Below are 12300 nucleotides of genomic sequence, written 5' to 3' on the forward strand. Positions count from 1 at the left end.
CTTGTATTGCCCTTGGTCTTAAATCTCATTGTCAATCTAGAGATCCAACATTCCGGTCTACACTGGAACACTATATTGACTCCATTTACAGTGGATGATCCACTTAATATTGCTATAATCATTGCCATGGTAACAGGAGATATTATATTGTACTTTATATTGTCAAGGTATACAGTTACCACGAGTATTATATTAATTATGTTAAATATTACAGAATTATTGAGTATTTGAGAATGAGATATAGTCGTCTAACTAAATGGTTTGATGGACTAGTGTGCTTATTTGACTTAAAGCAAAGAGAAAATGAAGTATGGAATCACACACACACACACACACACACACACACACACACACGTGTATGCAGACACACACATTCTTATCTTATTGACTCTTTACATCAGATAGAGTTAACAGTATCCTCTCCTGATACATCTGATACATCTCAGTCTTCCAATGAAGAAGAACCTCAAGACATACCAGCAGGAATAGTAGTGGAAAATATCACAAAAGTCTACAAGAGAGTAAGACAGTATGCTAATAGAATTACAATCAGTCATGCCTCTATCTATAGTGTAGACAAAATAAGTCAATCATAGCAGTAAGTAATGTCTCAATAAATATGTATACAGGACACATCACTGTATTATTGGGACATAATGGTGCAGGAAAAACTACCATACTATCTATGATAACAGGTACAATAGTTCATAGCAAAAATACACAAGGCTGAGAGTGAAGATATCGAATCAAATAAATATTTTATAGGTCTCATTGAACAGACTTCAGGTAACATTTTTATCAATGGACTGAATACTAGTGATAGAGCAAGTAATACCAGATGTAGTGTGAGTACTTGTCCTCAACATAATGTGCTCTTAATCAACTCACTGTACGTGAGCATTTAAAACTTATTGGATGGATTAAGGTACTAGAACATAGTGTATTAGTACTTTGTGAGCCTATTCTTAGGGTCTGTCTGGAGATTCATTACAAAATGATATAGCTAAATTAATCCAGGGTCTTCAACTGGACAATCAAGTAAATATGCAAGCTGGTCAATTTATCGGGTGGAATAAAACGAAAGTTGAAGTAGGTTATTGTCAGAGAGATATGTCAGTAAGCAAGTATACTATACTATATGTAGTATAGCTATGTGTCTTATGGGAGGTCCTGAGGTTGTCGTAATGGAATGAACCAACATCAGGAATGGATCCGTGTGCTCAGCTATGTACTTGGAACGTACTTAGCGAGTATTAAAAAAGGAAGGACTCTTTGTTCTCACGACGCACTCAATGTAAATAATCCATTGTTTGTCTAGTTTGTCAGTTATTATAGGCAAGAAGCTGATGCTTTAGGAGATAGAGTAGTTATACTGACTAGAGGTAAAGTTTGTTGGCAGTGGCTCTTCACTGTATCTAAAAAAAAAGTAAACACTGTTACAAACTGTCTATCATTGTATGTTTATCTATTTGCATTCTTCAGATTTGGTGTGGGGTACCATTTAACATGGTGAAAGAGCCCTCATTTGATGTTAGATCATGTAACTAATGTCATCAGTACATTGATCAGAGGAGTTCAAAAGGTGTCTGATACATCATCAGAAACAACCTTTTATTCTACCCTTCTCTTCAACATCCACAGTTCCCTTCTCTTTTTGATTTATTGAAGGTATTAAACAAATTAAAGTTATATTAATGCTTTATACATTTAGAACATAAAAGAACATTAAATGTTGTGTTTATGGAATATCTTTTAACAACCTAAGAGATGTTTTTACAACAACTACTGAAAGAAAAAGAGCATGACTACTACATCCTCCTTATCTAACCATACACAACAACATTAAAGTAATGGCACATTTTTATCATTTTATGTATCATTTGTTGCATGTACAGTAGGTGTGATGGTAATAGATCTTTTGAAATGAACAAATTGAAGGAAACAATTATCCATAACCATAGCAGTATAGTTCTTGCTACAGGTTTTGATGATAATGTGTACTATCAGTGATAGCTCTAACCTCTCTATTTCTCTCTCCTCTTAATCTAAGAATTTAACAATGGGTACACGTTATTCTATCAACATTATATGGGGCTACACTTGTCAAGAGGAGACAACATGCAATGCGATATGCTCCAACTTTTATTTGGCAGTATATTATACCTCTTTCTCTAGTATATCAGGTCTTACATTAGGGTTGTACTCCCTAAAGTAAATGTAGATGATCCACTACGAACGCTCACATTGGATAAGTCCTCTCCGTCTCACAACATAATCTTTTTTTGGCTCAAAGGAGTAATGAAATATTAGACTCTTACTGGGAGGTAATTTACAACTCAACTATATCACACACACACATATATATATATCTGATATCTTGTAGGGTATTTCACCTGAGAGTTTGGAGCTACTCACATTTACAATATCACAAATGATGTTATAATATTTATGATTCTATTGAATATCATTCAAATTTGGGCAAATGCTGTAACTATCATTATCAAATACTTGATAAGTTTTGCGCTACAAGAACACAAGTGAGTGATAATACTTGAATCAGTATAGTTTCTGCTCTCTCTCTCTCTCTCTCTTCTTTCTCTCTCTCTTATCTCACCAGAAAGAATTGATTTATTATGGTAACTGTTCTACTAGTGAACCAGTTGGCTTCAAGCATTGTCCTCAATGCCTTAAGTAAATGTAACCAATTATAGTTAATTACTAGTGCTTCTCTCCAACCAAAACACTATCAAAACATCTGTTATTTATAATAAAATGAATGAGAGCTGTTTATATTAGAGAATGTAATATCGTAATGTATTCAGCTAAAGAAGTATTTATAAAACTTAATTTGTTGTTTATTTCTATAACAGTTGTTGTACTGCTCGAGCTGTTCATACTCCCATCATGTACATATCCTTTGAATGAAGAAGTCTTGAGAAGTAGTGACATTTCTAACTCTGATTTTTGTCCCTCTGTTCCACTCACATCGATAAGTGATCTTACAACTTCCTCCTCCTTCTTGTTCTCTGGTGATAGTGATGGTGATATTGTGGTCTGTACTCCAAGGTCCACTGGACAGTTGGAATAGCTATGTTGCAGAACACTTGCTACATTTTAGTGAAGGGTCCAAAGTGTCAAGTTTTTCTCTACTCGACTTTTAAGTGGCATTGTGTTTCACAACAGAGATACACCTTATTCCACATGTAACTCAATTGACACTTTTAGAGACATGTTCAACTATCTCACATGTAGCTAACACTTACTTAGACTCAATACATCAATTGATATGCTGATACATTGTGTCTGTCTTGAAGATGTACTTGCAGACACTATAGGAAATGTAACAAAATCATATGATGTATGCTCTCAGTTGTATGACTTTCCATGTAATGGAACTGCTTCATGTCAGTGTGAAGAACTTCCTGTGTGATTATGAAATTGATGGTTTAGCTGTAGCTTGTTTGGAGCAGAATTCTTGCCAAAGATCAACAGAGAAATCACAGCTCTTGTTGTCAGCAGTTATCCAGTTAAAGAGCCATATATTGGAGTGACAATTTGGTACAGTAATCAGGTATCCAAATATTGCAAATGCTTTATTATATCTAGTGACAGTATTATGTGTAGGTTTATCACATGTTACCTGCAGTACTGAATGCATTTTATACTGCATACTTGAGGAGGCTTGCCAACAACTCTGACATTACTATTAAAGTTAATAACATCCTCTACCAAGAAGAATCAAGAGTAAAGTAAGTCTGTAAAGTAAGATAAGAGATCTGTTTAACTATTCTGCTATAGGTCAATAGCATACAGAGAGAGTATCTTGGATTTTCCATTAGCTTCTGTGTCTCCTTTGGAATCTCTTTTCTCACTGCTAGTTTTGTTATTTTTCCTGTTCAAGAAAGAGCATCCAAAGTTAGTATTTAGTGTTATAATTTATTAACTCTCTCTCTCTTCTCTCTCTCTCTCTCTCTGGATGTAGTCTTGCACCTTCTATATGTTAGTGGTATATGGGCCATTACCATATTGGTTGGGGTAACTACCTTTGGGACCAATTTACAGCATTACTTCCCATTTCTCTAACTCTCGTTATGTTTGCTGCTTTTCATATTCCTGGTTATGATGGCTTGAATTTATTAATTATCTGTTTGCTACTGGTAAGCTGAAAATATAACGTTATAGAATTATCATTTAAAGCTATGTCATCTCTGTAAAAAGGGTTGAGGTCTGTTTGGTAGGGATTCTATTGGACTATTGTTTCTCTTATCTTATTTTCACATCCATTAATGCCTTTTCTATCATGGGAAACACTTTATTTCTGTCCTGCTGTAGTAAGTCTATAGTCTATATAAACTGATTATACAATGTATGCCTGTAAGGCTCATCAATCTTGAACATGTGTCATTAAAAGCATCTTAATTATTTATTTTATAACAAATTTTTTTTCATAGTTATTTCAAGCTATTGTTTACTTAGTTCATGAGAAACTATCCTAACTTAGCAGATGTCTTTTCATTATGCCTTCCTCTTTCATCCATTTATTCGTGAGTTTGGCCTACATCAGCATAGTAGTAGATATAATATTATGATTGTATCTTCATTTTTATGATATTCTGAACTATATTGTATAGGTTGTCTTCTGGTCTCAGTACTTTGTATAACATCATCAATTGACTGCAGCTTGTCTCGAAGATGCAAAAACTTTACAGTGAGTAGGACAGATGCCCCACGCTATGAAGACTGCACTTCACAATGAAATACATATGCTCTTTTCTTAATATAGAGCATGTCAGATATTAGAAGTCTCATATACAGAGAATGAACTCAACTGCTCAGACCAGGAGTGGGACTTAATTTGATAAGCTTGGTAATAGAGGCTGTCATAACTCTTATGATGATAGTGATATTAGAGGTACATACTTGTATCAGTAATAATGTCATTATCTATGATGTATAGATGAAGCATGGTTTCAAACAAATTGCTGTACAAGAAATAAGAAGAAGACAACAAATACATCTGATGATATCATGAAGGTAGTATTAATTGAAGACACAGATCAGGTAAGTTCAACCTGATCATGAAAAGTTATTGTTTCTCAATGTCTAAATAGAATCCAATTGATAAAGACTCAAACTTTTGCAATGACAGAATGTACAAGTTCTACTAATCAAGAAAAAAAAGATTGATCAACTACCAGTAGAAGCTGAAATATTAGAGACAGGAACTGGAAGTTCTACTGATGAAATAGCAGTGAAAGGAATTCAAACTACATGTTTGATAGATCAAGTAGAAGTGGAAGTGGAAGAAGAAACTACAAGTAGTGCTGATCAAGTGGAAGGAGCTATAGATCAAGTGAAAGTGACAAACAGTACTAATCAAGTGGAAATGGAAGAAGCTATAGATCAAGTGGAAGTGGAAGGAGCTATAGATCAAGTGGAAGTGGAAGGAGCTATAGATCAAGTGGAAGTGGAAGGAACTATGAGTTCTATTGATGAATTTACAATAAAAAGAAACTCTGATCAAATACAAGTGGAAGAAATTACCATTTTTACAGAATAATGGATGAAACAAACATATCTGCTAATCAAGCAACAGTATTAGAGGAAACTGTAGACCAAGTGGAAGTAGAAGGAACTACAGATGAAAGAAGCATTGTTGGAGGAAATAATTGTTTCTACTGTAGAAGGAAATACTGATGTAGAAGAAAATACCAATGCTGAAGGAAATACCGATGTTGAAGGAACTGCAAGTTTGAATGAGCAAGAAAGAACTGAAGATGATACATTAGTGGAAGGAGCCACTGATGAAAGCAGGAATTGCATATTTTTATCAAAGAAAAAAGTACTGACAAAGCATTGGTGGAAATCTCTACTGAAGTAATACTAGAACAACAATGGAATGGAACATCATCTAGTGAAGGAACTTTGAGTTCTATTGATCAAATTACAGTAGAAGGAGCTGTCAGTTGTAGTGATCAAGTAATTATAGAAAAAACTTTCAACAGCTCCACTATAGCAAAGGGAAGAACTATAACTTGTACTATTCCTGTTATGGTAGAAGAAACTACAGATGTAACACTTGAAGGAACTATAAGCTCTACTATTTCTGAACTGTCAGAAGGAACTAGTCCTCAAGTTACTATAGAAAGATTTAGAAGGTTTGATCAGGTCACAACAAAAAGAATCTTCCAGCTCTACCACAAAGCACCAATGTCCCATTGTTATTGGTAAAACATCTCATCCTCAAGAAGAACCAACTATTGTGGGTATCAGATTTAGTCAAGGTATCTTATTACAATATGTATAATGGCAAACATATTCTTACTTATATTTACTAGATTTATACAAGAAGACCAGTCCATGTGGAAAAATTGAGCAGCTTTGAATGGAATCAGCTTAGAAATCCCTAGAGGGGAATGTTTTGGTCTATTAGGTGTCAATGGGCAGGAAAAACTAACCACTTTCAAAAATTCTCACGGGAGAGATAAACCTACAAGTGGGCCATGCAGCTATCTGTCAATATGGACCTGAGGACCCAGTTGAGACAAGCTCAACAACAAATTGATACTGTCCACAAGAGAATGCATTGCTAGGCAAACTAAGTGGAGAAGAAATGATCACGCTATTTGCTCGAGTGAGGAGGGGTGTACCAGAGAAACAAATTAAGTCTACAGTCTCATTAGCTCTGAACAGACTAGGTCTGCAAGAACATGCAAATAAGAGGTGTGAAACTACAGTAAGGCCAGCAGTAAACAATGACAACATGTTTACTTTAAATTTGACATTTTTTGTCACTAGTGGAGGAACAAAGAGAAAAACTGTGTACTGCTGTTGCATTGGTTGGTGATACTCCAGTGTTAATGTTAGATGAACCCACAAGTGAGTAGATCCAGTTACACGCCAGTTTTTATGGACAACCATATGTGAAACTCATCCAGGAAGGAGGAGTATCATTGATTACTTCACACAGGTGTGAGGAAAAGGACACCTCCATTTATTGGATTATAATCATGTGAATTGTTTCTGTTTTTGAGTATGGAGGAGTGTGAAGCACTTTGCTCACATGTAGCAATATTAGTGAAAGGTAAATTCAATGTCAAGGAAGCATACAAGAGTTAAAGAACAGGTATTAGTGAAAACCTGTCAACCCCCAACTTTTTAGTGAATACTCATATTATCTGACACAGTTTATTTCATTGGACAATGTAGACTGTCTGTTATGGGTTTTTGTTGTAGGTATGGTAATGGATATACTTTAGAAGTGAAAATATGCTCTGCTGTTACTAATGAATATGTAACAATGGATGATGACAGTAGAGAAATCAGTGATGTACTACTGGAAACTGTGCTAATTGAAAATGAAAATGAAGGAAGAGACAATAATCATGATATAATTGAAGTCAATGAAGCCATATAAAAAATGAGATATCAAACTTTATAGAAAAGACCTTTCCTGGATCTGAGAGATTGAAATCACATCAAGTGTGAATAATTCTATAACTACTTTACTCTATATATATACAATACATTTCAGAATGGACTAATGTACTGGATTCCAGCCACACCTTTCAACACTTGGGCCAATATATTCAGAGAAATGAAGCGCATTCTAAACAGTTGGAATTAGTCATATTCTCTCAACCAAACTACATTAGAACAAGTAATTAATTTGACTACATTTGCTCCTCCTTAACTTTTATGACACCATGTAGGTTTGTCAAAGTAGTAGAGAATGTAACGTGTAAAATCATACTGTTATACTAACTATTACAAATAAAATAACTGTTAAATTTAATATTGATGATCGTATCTAAATTGCAGAAGTATTATCAGTAAACTATAGCTATTGAAATAATTAATAAGGTTGATAATATTATATAATTTTTTAATTAATTAAAAAATATTTAAAAAAGATATTGCCATAAATACTAATGACATCTACAGATCCATGTATGACTGAGTTAGTAGAGTACAGTCTTCAAACTATTTCAAATCTTGGGTGAAATCATACTGAAATGTTTTTAAAATTTCATCAATATACTGGTCTTCCAATTGCTAATTAGTTCAAACAATCAATTTGTTGTGAACTCACTCATGTTGATATCAATAATGTTAACATTACTAATTCTTAATGAGTTTAGACTTCACATTATTAACATCTATTGAGAGGAATTATAAAAACAGGGTCAGTTTGAAATTATTATAAAATTTGCTGAGTCAATGATTGGTTTGTAATGATATCAATAAATGTCTGAAATTCAACTACTTGTAGTGGGAACAAAGCCAGCAAAAATGTATAACACAAGAAGAAACTTTAAAATAATCCTTATTAACTTAGGAGTAAGATACTTAGAGAGAAAGTGATATAAATACTCTTTTTGATGAATAAATGATCCACAATAAGTTGATTTCAGAGAAATCCAAGTTAATGAAAATAATTTTCTCAAAGGAAAAAAAGACGATCAGAAATATCTTTAACTAGGTTCTTTGTGTAGACTCTGACCAACTAGAAAAGCTAACTTGTGAGCATACTAGAGAGAGAGAGAGAGAGAGAGAGAGAAAGAGAATCCATAGTAGAGGACAAATGACGATATAGTAGACAACACTTACTTTGACAAGGACAGGTACCGAATTGTACCAGGCCAGTTGTAGTACATGTGTGTTAGTTTATACGCGTAATCTAAGAAGAATCAATATAAAAACATTGTATACTAATAATAAATACATTCTGCATGTGATCAGGCTTCAAGCCCGATGTATCAGAAACTACATTATAATGAGTGGGTGTGACAGTACCCCGACGACGAACATGTTGACTAAAACTAGGAAAAAGTCATACCTATGAGAAGGGGGGAATAATAATAATTGATACATTATGTCATAATAATATAGTATTTAGTAGAATGAAGACTAGTTAATAGTTAGTGAGTGACTCACCATCCCTTTCCTTGTGATGGTATGGTCCATGATTAGTTCCCGGAAAGGATTCTCATAGCCTTGAGAACCTTGAGCAAACATACGAGATTTGAGATCCTTTTTGTACTACAACAACAGCCATACGTGTGGTTATAGTCTTCACCTAGAGGAGGATAAAAAGTATTGTAACAACATATATTTCTTACCAAACATTCTGACAAACAACTCTTGAATTGAGGAACTTCAAATTCAGCCACAGTCCCATCTGACCAATCTCCAACTCGTCACGAAATACAATGATACGTTCTGGTAATGACTGATTTAGCTGTGTTAGTTAATATAATTATATAAGAGACTAAATTGTACATTTAATACACACCTCATGATAATTTCGAAGTGCTGACTGAAAGCACAACTTCCAAACCATCACTATTTCTTGATTTTTGTCTTGAATGGAAACACGCGAGTACCAGCGAGTGAAATATCTAGACAACAGGATATATCATAGACATTTTTGTCACAAGTAGAATTTGATATCTCACTTGTTTGTACTGTTGACAAAATCCAAGAATAGACCCTCTTTCCATGGGCAGTTATCGTGATAGACATCAATGCCAATGACCATGATATTTTTTCTGAAGAGACAAACAAATCAATAACTTCCTTCAAAGCCTTTTAAATGACTTACTACAGGTATTTCAACAGCCCATAACTCTCCACCTAATTTCACATTGATTTGTAGAGCAATTTTTTGCGTGACACTACGAAGTTTTTGCTGCTGTGAATAGTCCTAGCATTGATTACCTGAAATAAATATATAATGCTATACTAACATTAGTATTATCATCACTAGTCTGTTAACTTGTCCACCATTATGTTTGATTGACATATTCACTATTTAATTTACTTGTCAGTAGTTAAAATTGAGTACCTGTGATGGTATGGGCTCGCTGAATGCAGCATAGTTTTTTTTTAATACTGAAGAGTAACGATCGTCACAGAGAAGTGTGAAATATGACGACCACTAGTGAAGCTTAGAATTAATTTTGCTCTCTGATAGCTCTAATGTAATGTGTCGTATTTCTGTCATTTGGTAACTCAACAATATATTCATCTTTGACCTAAATAAAGTGAAATTTTAATTAGTTTGGAAAGAGGGGCTTACCTTCAATTCCCATGGGTGGGCAACTTTTTTCATCATAGACATGAAGTCCATAGCTTTGGAAGAGTCAAGTTTTGCAAAGACTAACCAGGCCATAGTTTTCAAGGCTACAGCTGTGATAACATGTTCTTTGACAAGCTCTCGATCCACTCAGCATCTAAACCAGCAACAGTAGGAATTGTCCTTGAAGAAAATTCTCTCCGGTTCAGACGTCTTCCCATCGTTTGTAGCAAATTAGGCTGAAGAGAAAGACCCCAGGACGCCAACTCTTTTCTGGCCTAATAGAGAGAATGAAGACAGTACTCCTAGTGAATAAGTATTTTTACCTGATCACTGGGAGTTTAGCAGCTCTTATGACTTCTTAATAGCTACCTCTCTTTGGTTTTGGTGTAATGCGTGTATGAACAGCCAATCCTACGAAGATGATGATTGATTAGATCTGTACATCCATTTATCTATCATCCAGCCATTTATTCCCCATGCATCATCATTTATTCATCCATGCATCCATTTATTCACCCTGCAATCCATATTATTCATTACCTTCAGCACTTTGAAGTCATTTCGGTGGCATTATCAGTAAGACAGTCATACTACCCCACATTCAGGTACTAAAGGATCCACTTCTTCTTCGGGTTCCAACATAATTACAAATTAACTCCACAAATAAAGAAACCAGACACTAACTTCTTCATCAGTATTAACCTTCATCCTTAGAGCCACGCCCCTTCTGATTGGGCATTCTCCTATGTCTTTTGGGTCGATGAAGAAGCAAAGGCTGTTCTGTCCCCCTCCTGTATTTCCCGACCATGATGCTTTTCTAGGACAGTAAGAGACCGTATATAGCATTATTATTCTTTATTACTAACTTGTTAATATTCAATGAAAGAAACAGCCTTTCCTGTATGATCAATAAACTGTGGGCTCTGAGGTGGTTTTGTCCCAGGCAATGTCGTCAATCCGGTAAGTCCGGTTATTGTAACGGGTTAAAACATAGTTCCCATACTAATTGACGTTGTGGGCTTCATCTTGGAAACGGTCTTGATTTTTGGAATAAAGGCTCATAGCTACAGAGGGGGTAGGTATGTTATTATTATATACAGTACAAGGGTTGTTGCCAGTTCAAAAGAACATGCCTAGATAAGCAGGCCAGCTGGAACTTTTCATGTGAGTGCTCACATTTCAATGTCCTAATTTTGAGAGTTAAACTTACAAAAAATCTAGTGCAGTGTCCATTCTAAGTAGTTGTGTGAGACACATCTAGTACATAAAAATCCACCATCAAATTGGTGGATTGAATTTACATAGCCTGGCCATAATTCCATCCTAGAAACAACAATAATATTAAAATATATAAGAGAATGATAGTTCATGTAAGCAACACAATAAATATTTATACTACATGCATGTATATCAGTGTTAAAACAGTGTATGATCAGTGTTAAATAAAGTATGTCAATGTTAAAATAATATATGATTAATGTTTAAAATAATGTATGATCAATGTTAAATAACATATGATAAGTGTTAAAGTCTAATAGTGTATGATCAGTGTTAAAATAGTGTAATGATCGTGTTTAAAAGTGCATGATCAGAGTGTATGATCAGTGTTAAAATAGTGTATGATTTGTATTAAAATGTCTGTATGATCAATTAGAAAACATTTGTCATATTAACATTATTAAAATGTATAAATGCACAATATCCAGGCAATGGGACATTGGCGACATTTAGTATACAATAGATACTATTGACAATAATACTGGAATAGTTTAATTATATGATGCACAAAACAGACACTCAGTACTGTATTAATGATCACTCACTTGGATGTTTGGGGAACTGTAATAGGATGATGACTATCATAATACTATTGTCGGCCCACTTGTTGGAGTTCAAGACAGCGAAGTACACCGACGAATAATGACATTAAATAGCTATAGTACATTCGCTATAGTAAGTCATATTGGTAATTTTGATGAAGATAGTAATGTCAGCGAGCCATCTGTGGAGCTTGGCTTTTACTCATACGAGTTCTGTCCCTGTGTGTGTGGTGAGAGAGTATTATCATTTTAGTAAATGGGGGCTTCACTGTGTCCGGATTTTAATATGTAAAATAGAGTGATTCCATCCAAAGCTCGTGTTGTCCAATCAAGTCTTTGTGTTCACTTAACATAGCATAGCGCATGTTTTTCGATCAATTGTGGACTAAAATAAACATA

The 12300-nt window shown here is 34.5% G+C and overlaps 1 pseudogene; it reads right to left on the bottom strand.

Moving 5' to 3' along the window:
• Positions 1-6694: 6694 nt before the first annotated feature.
• LOC121392257 lies at positions 6695-12294 on the bottom strand (annotated as a pseudogene).
• Between the last annotated feature and the right edge of the window lie 6 nt (positions 12295-12300).

The sequence above is a fragment of the Gigantopelta aegis genome, unplaced genomic scaffold (assembly GCF_016097555.1).
Source record: "Gigantopelta aegis isolate Gae_Host unplaced genomic scaffold, Gae_host_genome ctg3587_pilon_pilon, whole genome shotgun sequence".
Classification (NCBI taxonomy): Eukaryota; Metazoa; Mollusca; class Gastropoda; order Neomphalida; family Peltospiridae; genus Gigantopelta; species Gigantopelta aegis.